At 35.0% G+C, this 19,646-nt stretch overlaps 1 long non-coding RNA gene across 8 annotated transcripts in view; it reads right to left on the reverse strand.

Moving 5' to 3' along the window:
• LOC306985206 overlaps positions 1 to 19,646 on the reverse strand; it is a 39,897-nt gene that overhangs the window by 15,952 nt on the left and 4,299 nt on the right. For 5 of the 8 annotated variants that reach the window (XR_013794764.1, XR_013794765.1, XR_013794769.1 and 2 more), the window contains exons 2-3: positions 16,417 to 16,477; positions 4,629 to 4,674 (exon numbers count right to left, since the gene is read on the reverse strand). This is a non-coding gene — a long non-coding RNA (uncharacterized lncRNA). Of the gene's footprint in view, positions 1 to 4,628; positions 4,675 to 16,416; positions 16,482 to 19,646 lie in introns of all 8 variants that reach the window. The other 3 variants (XR_013794766.1, XR_013794767.1, XR_013794768.1) reach the window with 1 other exon arrangement.

The raw sequence follows: 19,646 nt of genomic DNA on the forward strand, positions 1-19,646 counted from the left end.
TCAATGCAATGTAGGACTTAACACCTTAAGAGTTTTCAGAAAGAAACACACATACACAGGGGTTGGTTTTTCATTTAGGGGAAAGCTCCACTGGTGGTGTCAGTGACCTCTACTGAAACCCCAGCAGGGCTCTGACATGCAAAGGAAATGAGTGTGTGTCTGTGTCTATCTTCTAAGCACCTTGGTAACTCTTGATCTCTCATGTATGGAACTCCGGCAATGGGCTCCTAAGAAGTCAACTCGGAGGACAAAAGGAAGCAGAGGCATTGAAACTCCAGTCTCTCGCTCTGTCTCGCACACACATACCACCACCACCACTGTTGGGTTACACTCATTTAAAGAAACCTTAATGAGACATTTTAATGACCATGTAAGTTTCAAGTGTCAGTCACTGAGGTTAGTGACTGGCACGTGCACCTGTTAAAATGTTCATAGTGCGATTTCAAAAACATGCTGTGCGACGTGAAAAAATTATATTAACAACTCTGAAGTTTAAAACCTAAAAACAAAACAAATTATTCAGATTGTATACATGTTGAAAAACAATTAAGAATAACATTAAAAAGAAAATCATTTTTGTACTTTTATATTTCATAAGTATATATACTGTAAAAAACCACAGCACAACTGTTTTCAGCATAATAATAATAAAAGCAAATCAGCATATTAGAATGATTTCTGAAGATCACGTGACACTGAAGACTGGAGTAATGACACAGCACAGGAAAAAAATAACTTGAAATAAAACAAAAAAAACTTATTTTAAATTGCAACAATATTTCTCTGTTTCACTACTTTTGTTTAAATAAATGCAGCCTTACTAATAAGCACAAGACTTCTTGCAAAAAGTCTGGCCCTAAAATTTGGAATCGGAATTTAAGAAAAGAAATCAAGTGATGTAATCTCGGTTTAATATATTGTGTAAATTAAATATATAATTTGTGATTCATAAAACAGCAATGCTGAATATACAGCTCCTAAAGTTCCTTTAACCCCCAAAAAGTTATCTGACTGGCCCTGAAAAAAAAAGTATTCAACTCAAATAATTAAAGTAACACCACCACAATGCAAACATCTGATGTAGACGTGCCCACATTTACTTTAATGTATTTGCACACCAAAAGCTTTTAAATCAACCAAGTGAGTTCTAGTGAGGATTGAACCGTCCTCTTTACATGTTATGTAAACACTGTACATGTGTGTTCAGTGGTTAGAGAAGGACACCACTTCAAAATTAAAATTAAAATAGCCATACATTACAATTAACTAACCATCTACTCAAAATCTGGCATGAATGCAAATAAGACCACAGGCCATAATTCAGATCTTACTGGACAACTGAGAACATTTGGATGTAGAATTTTACTGGAGCTATATCATTACCTAAATGTAATATAAAGTAAATCAAAAGCTCAAAGGCATCACTGTGGCACTTCGCCTTTGGAAACAAACTGAGTGGTTGACCTTTCCAAAATGGTTACTGTCACCTTTTTAATACAGCACAGCGACTTTTGACCTTATACTGTACGACATTTAGAGACATAATTGGCCGTGACTCCCACTAACTATGAGCAGGACAAAATAACCACTTGAAACATTCTATTCACTTTAAAGGTCTACAAATATTAAGCGAATGATGCGTGTATGCTAGCTACTTCCTGATGTGATAAAAAAAAAAAAACATGTTGGTACATATTTAACCCTCTGGTGTCCTTCGTTTCAGAGTCACACTTAGGACCTTCGGGACCAAATGGTCCGGGAGGGTGGGAATAATATTTATTAAAAAAAATGTAAAAATTTTTTTTTTTACTTGTTTTTTATAATATTTTTTCTTTTCTTTTTTGGTGTTTTGAGAGAATTTTATGATTTGTAATTAATATTTATGCAATAATTATGACCCATTTTTTCCCATTGAATATAATATAAAAAAAATATTTATATGTAATTTTTTTTTTTTTTTTTTTTAAGCTGTATTTCATTTTAGAGTCAAGCCTTGGCTTCATGAAAACAATTTTTTAAATTATATTGGTGCCATCTGGTGGATACACTGAGCATTTTTATCACGCAATAGCACATTTTTACCACTAGATGGATTTACAGCTTTCTGTAGAAAGGCTTGCGAATTCTAGTGATTTTTGCACAAATTTGCCAATTTTTTTTCAGGTTGTTGATTTTAAAATATAATAACAGATTCTCAAAGACTATTTTTTGTCTTTTTTGTTTGTTTGTTTGGTTGGTTTAATATTTATGCAATAATTATGACCCATTTTTCCCCATTGAATATAATATACATTTTTTATATATATGTAATTATTTTTTTATTTTTATTAAAGCTGTATTTCATTTTAGAGTCAAGCCTAGGCCTCATGAAAAAATTTTTTTTAATTATATTGGTGCCATCTGGTGGATACACTGAGCATTTTTATCACGCAATAGCACATTTTTACCACTAGATAGATTTACAGATTTCTGTAGAAAGGCTTGCAAATTCTAGTGATTTTTGCACATATTTGCCAATTTTTTTTCAGGTTATTGATTTTAAAATATAATAACAGATTCTCAAAGACTATTTTTGTCTTTTTTTGTTAGTTTGGTTGGTTTAAATGGTAATTTGAAGTGCCAGTTTTACTTTATAATACAGTCAAATTAGCTTTCATTTGTGTGTGTGTGTGTGTGTGTGTGTCTGTTTTGCACTCTTGATGTTTTAGAGATTCGTCCCTTCACTGTTGAGTCCTTTTTTTCTGCATCCTGGCTGATTTGTAGATTGTATGCACAAAAAAACTCTTGTGTTTTCATATTTTTTACAATTTCCCATTCATTTCCTATGGGGGTCATTTTTGACCAAAGAGCAGAAGTGTGATGACCACTTAGCATGCTTGGATCATGACTTCAATATTTTTTGTGTGTTCACATACCTAATACCATAAAAGTCACCTAGTTTCGTAACATTCCGAAGAAGCTGTGATTTTTAAAAATTCAAAATAGATTTATGTAATCTGAATTTATTAGTGTGTATGTGTATAAAAGTGTGTTTGTGTGTGTGTGTGTGTGTGTGGATGTGTCTGTTTTGCACTCTTGATGTTTTATAGATTCACCCCTTCACTGTTGTGTGCTTTTTTTCTGGATCGTGGCTGATTTGTAGATTGTACGCGCAAAAAAACTCTGTATTTTCACATTTTTGCCAATTTCCCATTCATTTCCTATGGGGGACCATTTGGACCCGAAGGTCTTGAGTGTGACTATTTTTTTTACAACCACTTAGACAATTCAAATCCTGTCGCCAATTTTTTTGGGTGTTCATATACCAAGTACCAACAAAGTTACCAAATTTCGGACCATTCCGATGAAGCTATGATTTTTGAAAAATGTTTATTCAAAAGCTTCGGGACCATTTGGTCCGAAGAACCCCAGATGGTTTCAATGTACAAAAAAATGTAAACAAAATGTCTGTATTCTTTTTTTTAACAAATTTCACTTACACTACAAGCAACACTAGGACAGTGCAACTAAAATGAAACTAATTTGCAATTTATGTGGAGGTGAATTATGCTTATTTAAAAAAAGAAGCTATAGCCTATTTATGCGGCATGTGGATGAGCCATCAAGTAATTATAAAAGAACTGAGAATACAGGTAAAATAATAATTTATCAACAATTCTGTGACATTTATGGTAAAAAGCAGCAGCTGTGGTTGCCAACAGTTTCGATTTTACAGATCTAACTTAAATTTACAGTAAAAAAGTATTTAATTAACTGATTTAATGTTAATTTGCCAACCCATTGAAGTACTAATATCTGTTTTGTACCTTTGTAATACACTGACAACCACCAAAAGCAGGTGTTGATGAGAAAGTCACATGATGAATCAAAGCTCTTCACAAGCTAAGAAGGTGCACGGTGTCACTCACACAAACACGGTAACACACAACACTAAAGTAATGCAATAAACATTAATTAACAACATTAGATGTAACAAAACCCTAATGTAAATAACTGATTAGACAAAAATAAGAAACATATCTCAATGAAAATACATCAAATGTGAGGTGTCACGCAGTAAATTTGGGGAATGCCAATTTAGGGTTTTATAATGTAAATTACACAATTACATTATTTTTCACTTCCAAAACCTGTACAATTACACAAATTTTACTGTATTTTACTGTAAAATTACAATAAATGTACAATTGTCTTTTACCATTAAAAAATCGTGACCATTTTTATACAGTGTAAGTTGAGGCTTAATTCTATATATATCCATTTGGATAATACATAAAGATCATATTTATAAAATAAACATTTCAAAGAGGCTATATATTTAAAGAAGACATTCGTCAAAATAAACAAGCTTGAACAAATAGGTCTGACATTTCTTGAATGTGGATAATTTTTTGCACCTTGTTAAAACAACAAGTTGTTATTGTACTATTAACAAGCTAATCTGATAATATTATGGTCATATTTATAATTTGCTGATACAGCTGTAACAGTGAGGGAACGAAAGTGAAATTAGAGAACGGTATTTTTTTTTTAAAGTGAGGGAAAGAGTAATGCAGTAAAGATATATATATATATATATATATATATATATAATATATATACAATAACAAAAATACTAAAAATACTACCTGCATCATCTCTGCAGACACATCATTTTGGTTCCTCTTTGCTATCCTGTGACAGACAGACACATTCACAAAAAACAACAACAGTGAGACACATTAATGCAAAATACAAAAATGTAAGCTTCAAATGCAATCACACCATCTGAAAGTACAGCATTCAAGTGTACAGAGTGTAATTTTTAGTCCGACATGCAATGATCTATTCATTTGAACTGTCGAGCTCCATTTTATCATCAACTCAAGCTGGAAAATAGGAAGGGTCACATGTTTTCCACAGAATAACCTTGACATATTCTCCTAACATGCTCACATACACACACACACACGTTCAGAGAGAGTCAATATCAGAGAGGGCAGAGACAACGTGTCGGCTCCATTATAGTATAGGTCAGGGCAGAGGGGGTTATATTACATCCTTCGTGGACCTGCCCTGCCTCTCTCTGGTGTGCTGGCAAAGCCAAGCACAACACAGCCAAACAAAACTGGCTCATTGTTTAGACTGTTTCTTGGTTACAACGATTTAATTAGACACTTTAGAGAGTTAAACTTTGACACAGCCATCCAAAAGTACATGCTTTAGACTACAAATTTAGAAACACATTGTTATACTGGACATACAATCAGAATACCTTCATAAAAAGCATCCTTGAGGAATTAATGGTACAGCGAGGCAGGAGGAAAAGCTGCAGAAGATCCTGCCAATGCTCAGGTGTCAGTAGAACAGACATCTAATACGGTTCATATTATGTATTTCTAAATTTCAGTACACTTGACAAGTTCAATCAAAGTCATACTCAAAGAATGGCAGGCTTTGAATGTAAACACCTGAGCAAATGCACTGGCTATGTCCCCCCCCCCCCCCACTCTCAATCATCTGCCATGTGGTAGTACAGCAGCGAAAAACCCTGACTGCATCCATTCATCACAAATGGCATACATATGACAGCATTCATTAAAACATTCATGACGTTTTGACTGCCATGAAATGCATTTACTAAAGCCTCTCCCGTATGAAGGTAAATAAATCCTATTGCATTCTTCATGGTGGCGAATAAAGTGTGCGTGAGGATATGAATGATCGAGGTAGAACATCTAGTTCGATTTCTTTGTAGCGGTGAGGAACGTTTCATTTTAACACACAAACCTGGGCACTTTCCAAAACATGGGCATGAGGAAAGTGTCAATGCGAAAGGCTTGAGACATTCAGACTGCAAAAAGACACAAGATTCCAGTTCATTTTACCTCAAAAGTGACAAAACATGGGGAAAAGGCGAGCGGGGAAGATGGGTGGGGGGTTTGGGGAAATGGAGGGGTGGGTGGAGAATCGGTGTTCTCTTGCAGCTGCCATTTTCTTGGCTCTGAGTGGCTGGTTAGAGGGCGGGGGCAGGAGCAGCCACACAGAGGACGCCATAACAACCCCCACCACCCCCGCCTTTCCCTACAAACCACCTCTAGAACCGCTGTTCCAGGGTCAGATTTAGCTAATCCAGTCAGAATCGCACCTGACAGGACACTTGACTATCACAGACTCTAGATCTGTTGAGTAAACTGCATGATGGCAAAAGCAGCAGTAGCAGTGCAGGCACCCACCCACAGCACAGGAACAACAACAGCGGCACTTCCTGCGCTTTCACCGAGCAAACTATGCCTACAGCCATTCATAATGAAAGGAAAACCACTGCGTACAAACAACATTCACACCAGCATTTCACAAATATTTTGAAAATGCAATATTCCTGTGACCAAATTTTTCACCAGTCATCAGGTTTTGTGTATCTAGCTCCCAAAAGGCACAATCATCATATTATACCAGAGACATTGACTCAGCATAATACAAGAAAGTAGGGACAATGATGCAGTTTTAAGATTCAGTATATTTCACCTTAAGTGTAAGAAATAAATATATATTCACAGTTAAAAACATTCATCCATGCGACATAAGTTACGAAACCCACATTAAAATGTAATATTTTATTTTTATTTAACAAACTAATTAACATCAATAGTAGAAATAACAAAAAAAAAACATAATTGATGTCGTTACACCTAGACTCTAGGGTAATATTTACATCAACTACCTTATATTTGTGGTAGTACATCAACTATACCTTTGATATGGCATTCTTGTAAAGATCATTTCAAACTATATCCCAAACTGAAATACTGTTCGACTGTTTTTATAATCAACACCAAACACACAGAAAAGCAATAAAAAACAAATACAATAGTAATATTGTTAATTCAGTTAATAAAAATACTTACAGAAACTGTGACGTCTCACAATGTGGGGGAAATTATCATTTTGTTCTGACATGTGATACAAACATGTCAATAAAATTTCACTGGGAAGGAACCCAGTTTAAAAGTTTTTTAAAAACGGAATACTTCTAAAATCGGAGAGAGAGAGAGAGAGAGAGAGAGAGAGAGAGAGAGAGAGAGAGAGAGAGAGAGAGAGAGAGAGAGAGAGAGAGAGAGAGAGAGAGAGAGAGAGAGAGAGAGAGAGAGAGAGAGAGAGAGAGAGAGAGAGAGACACTACATCAACAACATGAAGTCGGTCACATTATCCATTTGTTAACAGCAGAGTCTAGACTGGTCAAGGTGCATTATGTTTCTTCCCAAATGCCCAATCTCACTATCTCCAGACCCCTCACATGCTTCTCTTGGAAGGAGGGGTCAGCAGTGGCCAAGTGCAGGCTAATCAGGGCAGAGGGTAGTGTGACCCCCTAGTGTCTCCACTTGGCTAATCAAAGCCCTCGGTGCTGGGTGTCAGGCCCTGGGCTGCAGAGGGCAACGGGGACAAAGATAATGGGGAGGGGGGAGTTGTGTCCACTCTCTTTTGTCTCCATTCACAGACAGAGACAAGCTTCACACAGATGACATTAGGGCCGGGGTTTTTTTTCCAAGGATGACCCTGATTTCGGAACGAACATACAGACAGACAGACAGGCAGACGCACACTTACATATAACACACAAACACACACACACACACACACACCATCTGGGGCCTTCATATCCCAAAAGGGCTGAGGAGAGAAACCAGGGTTTAGCACACCTCCTCTTTTCTCCCTCCCTCCCTCCTTCCTTCCTTCCATCTTCTCTTCTTCATTACTCGGGGTCTGTTTAAACAGACAGCCAGGACAGACATGGCAAACATACTGAAAAGCTTTTCAAAATCCTCATGCAAATCACAAGCCAATCTGTACAGAGAGACAGAGGCATTTTGGGTTTGGGTGGAAATAATTAACTCTCTTTTCTATGCCATTTCCACCAGACACAGATGAGTCTGCGAGGCCTGTGCTGTGGAGGGTACTGTCCAAGTCTTCTATGCTAAAAATAGTTTTATTAACTTACCATATCGCATGGAGGAAGATTATCATTATTTTTTTCTTGTGGAACAGCAGAGCTGAATTACTTAGACATACGTCAAATACGTTTTTAAACACCTTAAACAAAATCTAACACGGCTAAATGTTGGCAGAATTTCTCACAATACTTTTTCATGATTAAATAAATAAATTCACCTTTTTGCTCTGATGACACAAAAATGCAAACAGTCTCTGAACTAATGTACCAAACAAAACAAAAATAAGTTCTGATATAAAAACCTAGAATTATTACAGATGTGGTTAATTAAACCATTTTGTTCTTGTTCATGTTGTTTCTTTGTAAACACACTGAAAAAACAACAACAACAACGTTGATGCTTTAAAGCAATAATAGTAATTTTAATAAAAATGTCTGTGTTCTCTAAACTTGAATCAGTGTAAAATGGGCATTATTGATGCTACAATGTCTATTCTATTGAATAGTGTCCATTTAGGCAAGATACATTTAATATAACAATACAACATAACGTAATTAATGCATAAAATAAAACATATGCAAAACATAAAACAAATTGAGCTTAAATATTTTGCTCTTGCTTGTACTATCAAACCATAAAAAAATTAAACACACTGTGTCACAACAAAGAATATGATCATTTGCATGACTTCTTACACTGAAGTTGACAGTGAAGTACATTTGATTGAAAGTTGCTGCCATTTTTTAAAAACATGTCAAAAGTCTGTCAAGTCAATTACATTACCTCTTTTGAAGTATAAAAACATTACTGAGTTTGATGGACATCCACACAGCTGGAAGGCCAAAGACAGCATGTTTTCTCTTACTACATATTTGCCTGAAGCACCCAGTTAATGAAAGTCTGCGGCAGCATCTTTATTAAAACGGCATGAGCGAGAGGGAAAACGGCTAGAGAACAGGAAGAGAAGAAATGCACAAAAAATAGAAAAACAATCTTTTCTGTGCGCTAACTGACATAAGATTTTAAAAGGAATCTCATGTTGAATTAGGTAATTGTATTTGACATTAAGTTGCACATTTCAGAGTCTATACGCACGTCGCAATAAATAAAAAACAGCCTTTCATTCATGCTTTCTAATATGCGCCCATAAAAAGAAGGATTGTGATTGGCTACAGAGGATTGCTTCATTTCAAGGGCGGTGTCAAACCTTCCTCTCTTCCTGAGTTTAAGAAACTTATATCACAACATTATACAATCACTGGCATTACATAAAGCACAAATGCCAAAATATTAAGCGTTACATGACATATTCCTTATGTGTTGTTGCTTACTGGCCTGAAACAATAAAGAAAGAAAGGTCACTATATTAAAATTAATAACAATCTGTGTCTTACCAGACATTTTTGCAACAAAAGTAAACAAAACATTGTCACACACATTCTGGACTTTTATTGTTGTTGTTATTGTTTAATTCATCACATTTAATAAATCACTCAACCCATTATTCACTGTGATGCTTATAGGGATAATTTAAGTGTTCATTTTAACGTTCAATATTATAGTAATGTAGTACCAACTGACTCCCTTTATAGTTTACAGAAGTCGTTGAGATTTTTTTCCTTGAGCAAATTTGCCATGAACTGTACTTGATCCATATCCAAATCAATCGATACTGAATCAAATTGAAATTGAATCGCAATCTTTTGAATCAAAATCTATTCAAAACGTAAACTGTTTGTCAATACCCAGTCGTAGTGATTAACTGGTTGGACAAATGTAGATAAACAAGTGATAAACGGCCATTTTAAAAGATACTGCATCATCAGCATTATCTGAAAGTTTTAGCTGAGGTTTTGTTCTTTTAGTTTTCATATAAATTGTACGTTTATTTTTTTTGCCATGGAATGTTCCCTTGTAGCTTGTAAAGTAATGCCACAGTAAAAAACAAACAAAAAACATTTAATGCATATTTATTAACTCATTAAACAAGTCTGACAATTTCAGTATATAATTAAAAATATATACACACTTTATTTAACGTCATCAGAATCACCTAAAAAGTCTGTCAGAAATCATGTTGAAGTAAAGAAGATGCGGAGGACATTGATGCATGCTTGGGACAGCTTGTTAAAGATTTATCAGCAAATGACTACATTTCGGTGGCATTGTGTGGAAAAAATAATAATTGTGCAAATTATTTTGTGAGACATGCAGTGCTCTCGGCAAAATTACACACCTATGAAACATTGTGTTCCGGTTTTTGAAAACTCATTAAACGTAACAGTGGCATTGATCATAAATTTATCGTCTTGTTTTTTTGTAATTTCAGTTAAGAACAGAACACATCTTTACAGCATTACTGATTTAGTCTTCTAATATAATCTTTCAATAACCAATCAAAACTTTCTCCTCATCATGTAGGATTTTAATGAAGCTCAATTTCAACCACTTCCTGTTACAAAATTCAGAGTAATAAATACAGACTTCCAGCTTGATGCAGAGAACATCTAAACGCATTACATTTCATTTTAAAAATACTGGCAGCTAAGATAAAATGCGTGTGTTCTTTTCCTGATGCTGACAATCCAAAACTTCATGGAGCTTCAGTCCTCAAACAGGTTGTTTTTCATGAACTTTCTGCAGCAATAGACCAATTATGAGCACACAAATGCACAGAAATTACAATACTGTTACAATAATGAGAATTTGGGGGCATATTTGCTTAATTTTTATGAAAATGTCAATGCAATCAATGCAAGCCCGTTTTTAATGTTTTGCAAATAGTTCATTTTGTTTATGCAAAATGTAATTTATTCTCTTTTTTTTACCATAAACATGTTTTTGTGAGATTCACCTATGGATAGTTGACGTCTATGTGCTTGTCAACATCAAGATATTAGGTTCAAATTTATATTGCATGTGTAAGGGAAAAAGGACATCTTAAATCATATACAGTTCATCTTTTCTTTTTCACTTTTTCTTAGGTCTGTCACCATTTTTAAACACCTCTTTGCCTTCACAAGTTAATTTCAAATGGTCCTGCAGTCTGACAAAGGAATATTTATATAGTATAAAAGTATAAATATTGAATTGTAGTCTCTCAATTAATACGAGGTCAAAAGCAGCATATGAAATAGATTAGGTAAAATTCTTATTTACATTTTTTTAAATGGAGTAAATAATTTCACATAGTAGGAAATTTCAACTCACTAAATTATTTTCTTAACTACCTTAATTCACCAGCACAAAGTATCTTAGCTAAAAAAACAAAAAAAAATACGGTCATCATCTAGGGTCATTGTCAAGGGTGAGTCCAGATAGGACTTACATTTGTTTGGCAAACCCAGGTGCCACCCCAATATTTAAATTTGTCATTGGCTATCCCCAAATTGAGAGATGGAACCAACAATAAAATCTGATATAATGTACTTGGTTTGAATCACAGCAGTTCTATATCGGCAGTTTTGGTTATTTAATGGTTGATAAAAATATTATGCCTAAAATGATTATTGTTATCATCATCATTAATATTGCGAGGGAGGTTGGGTTATGCTTCATGCCACCTTGAGAGTGTGTCCCTCATGGGCCACCCTAGTTTAAAAAACAACGGGACAGAGAGCAAGATGATATTTCATTAAAATACTATTCCTTTAGGAATGAGGGAATAAACAAACCTTCAAAACATAATGAATCATTCAGACAGCTTAGGAATCATGCAAATAAAAAATTAAAAGAGAAACATAAATAACCATGTAAATCAAGAAAATCTTTGCAACGAGAAAAGGAAACAAAATGCATCTGAAATGTATCGTTTTTGAGTTCCACAAAACAAAATTGCAAAGATTTTAAAATTCACCCAGGGTGGACGTGCAACTCATGTTGCTCCAAAACTGTCTTTTTTTCCTTCTATGACACAAGGAAAAAGACTAGGCTATACATAATGTAATGGCCTCTACACAAACTGCTAAACGGTAACAACCATGCAGCAAATATGTTAAATGTTATATATGTCTTTCTGTCCTTTCCACGGCTGTTATATTTAAATTAACATGACTGGCAACTCTTTTTTTTATATTACTTGGGCTTCTTAAAGTTATTGTTATAAAATCAAACTTTTTCCAAGGAGATCCTAACACCAGCACAGGTCAGCAGCAGTTTATTCCCCGTGTGCCATGACACACTAGCATTAGCCAGACTCAAACTGTTGGCTTTCATTCTGCTGGCCTTGTTATAAGAGAAATGCTGTCAACTCTGAATACATTGCTGATTCACTCTCACCTGAACAACACCAGCATAACACAACACAGCATGACTAATCACCGAATATCTAACCCTCCTTCCAAAAGACATCCATGATAACATGTCCACAAAAACATATCAGTCTACTTCCCCTATTAAGTGAATATACAAAAATGACAGACAGAGAGGCAGACAGAAAGAGAGAGCGAGATAGAAAGAGGGAGAGGTCATCACTAATGAGGGAAGCAGGTGACCCCTGCAATTCAACAGTGATCCTATCAGCTTCCTCTGTGTTGAAGGGGTTAATCCCCTTTAGGCACTAATTGATAGGAGATAACATGATACTATTGCCAAGGCCCTATTTGGTGTAACCCCTGCACTTTCACACATTGAGTGTCAGTGGGAGATCAGACGTGAAATTGATATTTGGGATGTTTGCGTGCTTAAGCGCAGCTCTTTCTTATCGAAGAGTTGCAGTGTTCATTTGGTGTTTACGTCACAGACCCTTTGCTAGGATTAACCACTTGGCCTTTAATCACTGTGACCAGTTCATTTGGTTTTCAACCCATCAACACATGCTTTAGCAGACCGGCATCAAAACGAAATTTACCCCTTAACTGTTAATGAGTCTGAACGCTTTGACTGTTTGGCGAGCCTCAGCACCTGACAGAATTAAAAAGGGCTGGGAAGAGGTTAAATCTGACTATCACCTCTTGAGATCAATCAAAACAACTGGAAAAATATACAACCAGCTAAAGACAGGATAACAATAAAACAGAACAGCAATATCAAAAGACCAAATGAAGATACTCTTTAACAGCATATTGTTTGCATTTGAAGAAATATTTGACATACAGTCACAGCTATGAGGAAGCAGTAAGGTTTGTACTTATCAGTGTCAAAATTTAATCAAAAAGTGGCATTCTGGGACTCATCGCATCATTGCAAATAATGAAATGCCATTAAGTGATCAGCAGCTGTGAAAAAGGAAAAGTGAGAGAGAGAGGGAGAGATTTGATTTTTTTTTTTAACTATTCCTTTAGGGATGATGGAATGAACAAACATTCTTACTAGTCTAACTCTCCTTCAACATTTAAACCATTTAGACAGCTTAGAAAACATGCATTTAACAAAATAAAATAAAGAGTGAAACATAAATAACATCATGCAACGAGAACTTGCGAATGAGAATAACAACTTGCAATGAGAAAAGGAAGCAAATCTGAAAATGATTGTTTTTGTGTTCCACAAAAGCCTGAACAATGATATTTAATATTAAGCTTTTGACTCATAGGCTGATCGAAATATCGAAGATTTCGAAATTCAGGGTGGACAATGTGTAATATAATGCAGTAAATAGCATCAGCAACTTTGAAAAGTCTTAAATAAAAATGATAGGACACAGCACTTTAAAAAGTCATACAACGTTCACACCTATTGAGCTGTGTGTTTGGCCTTACATGCTGTAACAGAAAGCTAGCTGAGGCAGTCAAATATAAGCACTCACCAAACACGTCATGAACTAAACCCAATAAACTACCCTTAGCAATGATTGGCATTTCAGCGGTCATAGCCTTGAATCAGTTATGCTCGCTCTGGCTAGCGATTATTAAATCGAAAGTTTACTATCCAGCTCAAATTATGAATGCTCTATGAAAGTTGATGATGGCATGAAGTTCTTGGGTCAATCCTCAAGACAAATTTTCTGCAAACAAACTGTGACAAAGAATGCGCAAAACGTAATTTAGTAGATTTTTGGCATAAAAGAATTCATGTAAATACGGGAATATCTCTGAACATATAAACCCTCAATTTTTTTTCATTTCAGAAATTATATTCTTTTCAAAAGTTTATACATTAAACTTTCATTATAAATCATCAGCACACAAGCATTATAGAAATAAACGAGGCAAATGTGAATGTAAATGATCCCTTTCTATAATTTGTATTACAAATTTTATGATCATACTTAAAATTCTCTTTCTATATACATTTCTAGCTATGCCAATAATAACAGTAACACCCCTCATAAGTCTCGCATTTCAAAGCTTTTCCAGTTATGAGCAAGATTTCGGGGCCAATGGGTCACTCAAGAGGCCGAATCTTCCAGAACACTGTGTACTAAAGGACAAGGCCTCAGACTAAGCCACACATCCACCCTCCAACACACACACACACACACACACACACACTCAATTGCACCTTTGCGGCTTTTTACACTCTCTACACTCTAAACCAGTCTCGCTCAAATCACAATTGTATCGCATGAATCAATTAAATAATTTTTATCAAGCACAAATAGACACTTTTATCATTTAAAGGACTTTTTTATTGCAATAACAACAACAACAAGAATAACACTGCTTACACAAATCAATCTACAGCGACAAAACAGTTTAATTTAGTTTTTCATGAATACAAGACAACATCAATTTATCAAAACAATTCAAAATATATTGATTACATTTATTTAACATTAATACAAATACTGTATTTACATGAATTGGCAAAATTATATTTTTAACAGACACTAAACTTTTCAAAACGCATTCCTTTTTCCTAGATTTCTCTACGTCAATGAACATTTACAACAAAATGTGCACATATTTTTATTTGTGCTATTTACAACAGAAATACTAGTACATAATGAAAATCATCTTTAACGAAAACCATCAACGATAGAGATATGGATAGGGAACACAAAACACAATATTCAACGAAAATGACTAAAGAATTTTAAATACTACACAACGTAAATGGGACAATCCAAGGACTAAACTTTTAGTTAAAATATTGTTATTCCTGCTAAAGTAATGTGTGATTTAATATTTTACTATCAGTCTAATGTGCTACCTAGGGGTAAAAAAAATCTAAACATGCCTGTGTAATATACAATGAAATAAGACAAATAACATTTCACAGCGGATTAGAGCACATCATCATTTACCAGTGAAATCCTCAGAGCCTGAAGGCACAATTTTATTTGGATATTTGTAACTAACAAACAATATCACTCCCCAAAAATGCATTTAAAAAGCAGATCAAAAAATCTTTGTGTGTGGCAAAAAAAGAGATCTTTACAAATGTCATCATAGCTATGCGGAAGGTCAAAAGTAGAGTAATAAAAAGCACATTTGCTTCAATTGAAGACTAGTAAAATGTGCACCCACAGCACCGTTCATAGTGTTCCATCAAATTTACAATCTCATAAAAAAAGAAAAAAAAAAGAGAAATCGCGGTAAAATTCAGGTAAATCTATCACATTCGTTTAACAAACGAACATTGAATGACCAAAAATAGCTAAAAATTGCAGGCGATGCCTCAAGTCTGAACTGATTCACGCTGCAAATTCTGGTACTGTGGAAAGGGTATCCATCTTCCTCTGCAAAACTCCTCCCTAAAATGGAGGCAGCTGTCCTAATACATCCAATGTCTCGCTCCAGCACTTGGGTAAAGCTTTGAGAAGAGTCAGACGTTACACTGCCATCAGCACGAGGACATGAGTAAAAGGAAGAAAGCAAGTAAGCCAGGACAGCCACCAAAAAGAGAGAGGCTCTAGGCTTTGGCTGCCTGCCAGTGATCCCTTTAAAATGCCATTGTGGCTTTGATATTGAATATATGCAAGCAATGCAGGAGAGTGAGATCCTTGTTCTTTCACACACCAAATCCATAAGCTCACTCCACAAGAGCTACAGAGAGACCCGGGGGGCGCTGTTGGACACTGCAACAAAAATGGCTGCCATCTTCATTTTGTGAGATATTATTTCTCACACAAAAAAAAGGAACTCTGCAGCTTTTTAACAATCCATATGAAACCACAAAAAGTATTATTGTAAAGAGTCTCCCTGTAACCTCCACATTTAAACTCTAAGCTGTTTCTATGCCAGACTGTCTGTACAGTATTTTTTTTTTTTTTACCTGTTCATTAAATCAACCTGTCTAATCATTATGTTCAATGAAGAAATCAGTTAGAAATGTGTATGAGAAGCGAGTACTGGAAATGATTGGTGTGCCAAGCTGAAAGTGCGATTACTCAGCAACATTTCAAACGTCACATCTGACAAAGAAAAACAGAGACTCGTTTCGGTTAGCATTAGCCTCTCTGATGCACACTCATCAGCCTGTAGGCTTTCATAATCGCACCTTTGCACACATCTCTGCATTCCTGCCGTTCCACCTCTCTCTCCATGACATGCCCAAATGTGCTTCACAGAGTACTGGGTGGGAAATGCCCTTTTAAACCTACCGTCAGCACGGCAGCACAACTCCAGAACACCGGTTTCACCTTTAAGTGTAGCCGAATCCTCCTGCCTATAAAGAAAGCCCAAACACAAAGAATTCAAATTAATAAAAGTTAATATAAATAAATAAGTAAATATCTATATCTATATATATATATATTCACTTCAATTGACAGACCGGAGTCCTGACGTTATATTGAGTGTCATAATTACTCTTAGATTTCTTTACACATGTTGTCACAATTAAATTACATACATTTTTATTCCATATTTGATTTAAAAACCTCGTAATTTGTATCATGTTCAATAAACAGGAAATCATATCAGATGGCTAAAGCAATTTATATCACTGTGCAAGGATGAAACATCTGATAATACTTGAAATAGATAGTAAGAACATAATTCCATCAACAGGTTGTTGATGTGGACAACAATTTTTAATTTTCAAAAACATCAACCAAACGTTTTCCGGTCCAGTGAGCTAAACCAACATGCTCACACTTCCACACACACAGCTTGATCAGTTGAACCATGACATGGAGTACTGAGGTTGGACACAGATAGGCCTGTAAGGTGAACTGATATTCAGAAGTGTGCAGCGGTGCATTTATAATACCATCAAAACATTACAACAATGAAAGCCTCAAAATGAACACCTATGTGCTAAGCAGCTCAAATTGGCAGAAAGTATAGGCTATCTGTAAATCAGTGTGCGCTGAAGGCTACAAAAATACTTAACCAACAGATTTCTTTAAGCGTCTCATGAGCCACACCTAAATTGACCATGTGCCTCAAAATCTAATATACTCTACTTAAAAAAACACAAAATAGCAGATACCCATATCAAAAAAGCATAAACGCGAAAGCTTATTTGTAAAATTACTACGATTAAAATCAGTGCTCAATTTCATTAGTCTTTTGCCTTCATACTGCAAAATACAAAAATCATCAACTTGCATGTGTTATTTTAGCAAATTGTATTTAAGATAACAGAAGCTTTCACAGCACAGTATGTCTTCTCAGCAAAATTATTCTGTAATTCGTTGCTAAGCTTTTGTTTGAATGGAACTCTTGCTTTCTGTTAATCATAGCCTATACGAGACATAGCAAAATAAGATTCTTAAAATTCTAAATATATATTTTCATGTCTCATATAAGTATTTTTTTAATCATTACATTATACACAAACAGAACTTATAAAACCTAGATGCCATCTACTACAACAAGAAATATGAAATTTCTCACCATAACCTTGTTTGACCTTCAACAATTAGGTCTACTTATTTTATTTTTTTACTTGTAATTTATTTGTGCTTCGAAAATATAATGAATTATAATTACATTTCATATGCACCAGTGAAGGGAAGACATTTTTTTTTTTAAGTATACATTTATGTCTAATCAATTATTGTAACTGAATACAATATTATTGTTTTGTATGAATTATAGTTTTTTTTTGGATTGCACATCACCTCTGGGATAGGGCATGATACCATCAGTGAGTGCAGGGTCCCAATTTCTCTCGCTGAGACACTTACACGCACTCAAAACATGATATAAGGGAGGGAGGGACCACTATAGCAACCAATGTATATCCTTGTGCCTCCTGTGAAGCAGCCATCTTGTTTTGAATATGACTGAGTCCTATGACTGCTTTTTTATAACAATATCAAAGAGAGATGTCTCTGTCTGCTTTAAAACTATGAATGCATGAGCATGCAAAGCACATGGGCAACAGATTCATGGTGCCTTTTCAAATCTGGACCAATATGAACAATCGGTCAAAAAAGGCAGATTTAGAACAATTTAAGAAAGAAAACAGACCTATTCTAACACTCAAAAAAGGTCAGACCGGTAAATGCAAAGTTAAGTTAAGAAATGATTAATCTGAAATGTTTTGGTCTGCACGCCACAGATGAATCCTGACACATTTTGATTAACATTCATGATTCGAATCATGATAAAGACAATATAATGCCAGAATCAATTGATACCCTTTACATACAGCAAGGAAATATGGCATCACAAAAATATGATCGAAATAGGATTAAAAAAGCCTACTTAGACAACGCCTCGTTATAAACATACTCATTAAATAATAAATAAAGGGGAAAGTTTCCCCAGTGAATATTGCTCAGTATGTTCTGCAGCCATACAACAAGATATAAAATATTTTTACTATTATTTGTCGATGAAAAAAATTCAGTTTATTAAACACACGTTGACCTTTTGTGGTGGGGCATGTTGTCACATTACAGCAGCCTATATGGAGTACGTTACAAAGACCAATAAACAGCCCATTACTGACGGTTCAACAAAATTAAAGAAAAAGAAAAAAACAATTATTAAACGCATTCGAATTTAACAGCAAACACGTAACATTAACATGTTAACAAACAAAAATCTCAAACCATTGTTCTGATTAACAAATAGGCTATGGTAATTTATAGATTGTATAAATTTGCAACATTTCCAAAATGTAACAACTTGCCCCAACTTAACATTTATGAAACATGATAAAAATTCCTGAAAAAAAAAAAAAAGTCAACCTTTCAGTAAAATAATAGCAAATTTTCCATTCATAATTCTTTGTCTAAATGTATGCCAGTATTATGTACACTTCACCCAACAGCTTATATGATGATATAGAATTTAAAATCCACTAAAATTATTGTAATGACCGTTTTTAACTATGTGTTTGAAATCAACATACAAAAAAAACAAACAGTTTGTTTCATACAACTCTTGACTTTGCTCCAACTAGCCTGCTTCTTCCCTGTACTTTTGTCGAGTGGATAAAGTCAACGAGTTGCATTTTGTATTTATGCGGGGACTTATTATACGTTTTTATTTAAATAGAGAAATGTATAGCAATATTTAACTTTTGTGTAATATATTCGCTATTAGGGAATGAACCATTTTTGGACGATACCATCCAAGCGCGCAACAGAACTGTACTGACACTGACACCAGTTGCGAGCTGTGACCGCCGGAGATATCATGACTAGAAAACATGTTAGCGCCATCGTATGATTACAGACACTGAAACGCGTAAGGAGCCTTTGGCAGTTTTTTTTGTTTGGGTAGTAGTTTTGCCAAATATCTTTTATCTCTAGCCTACATACTGTCGCTAGACTAACCAGCTCTTTACCTCAAATAGCCACATTTTTTGGCAAAACAGTCTAAACACAACTCAGTCCTCCACCGGAAACTTCACACACAAAGACGGGCCTTA

The sequence above is a fragment of the Phoxinus phoxinus genome (genome assembly GCF_949152265.1).
Source record: "Phoxinus phoxinus genome assembly, chromosome: 2".
NCBI classification, from domain to species: Eukaryota; Metazoa; Chordata; class Actinopteri; order Cypriniformes; family Leuciscidae; genus Phoxinus; species Phoxinus phoxinus.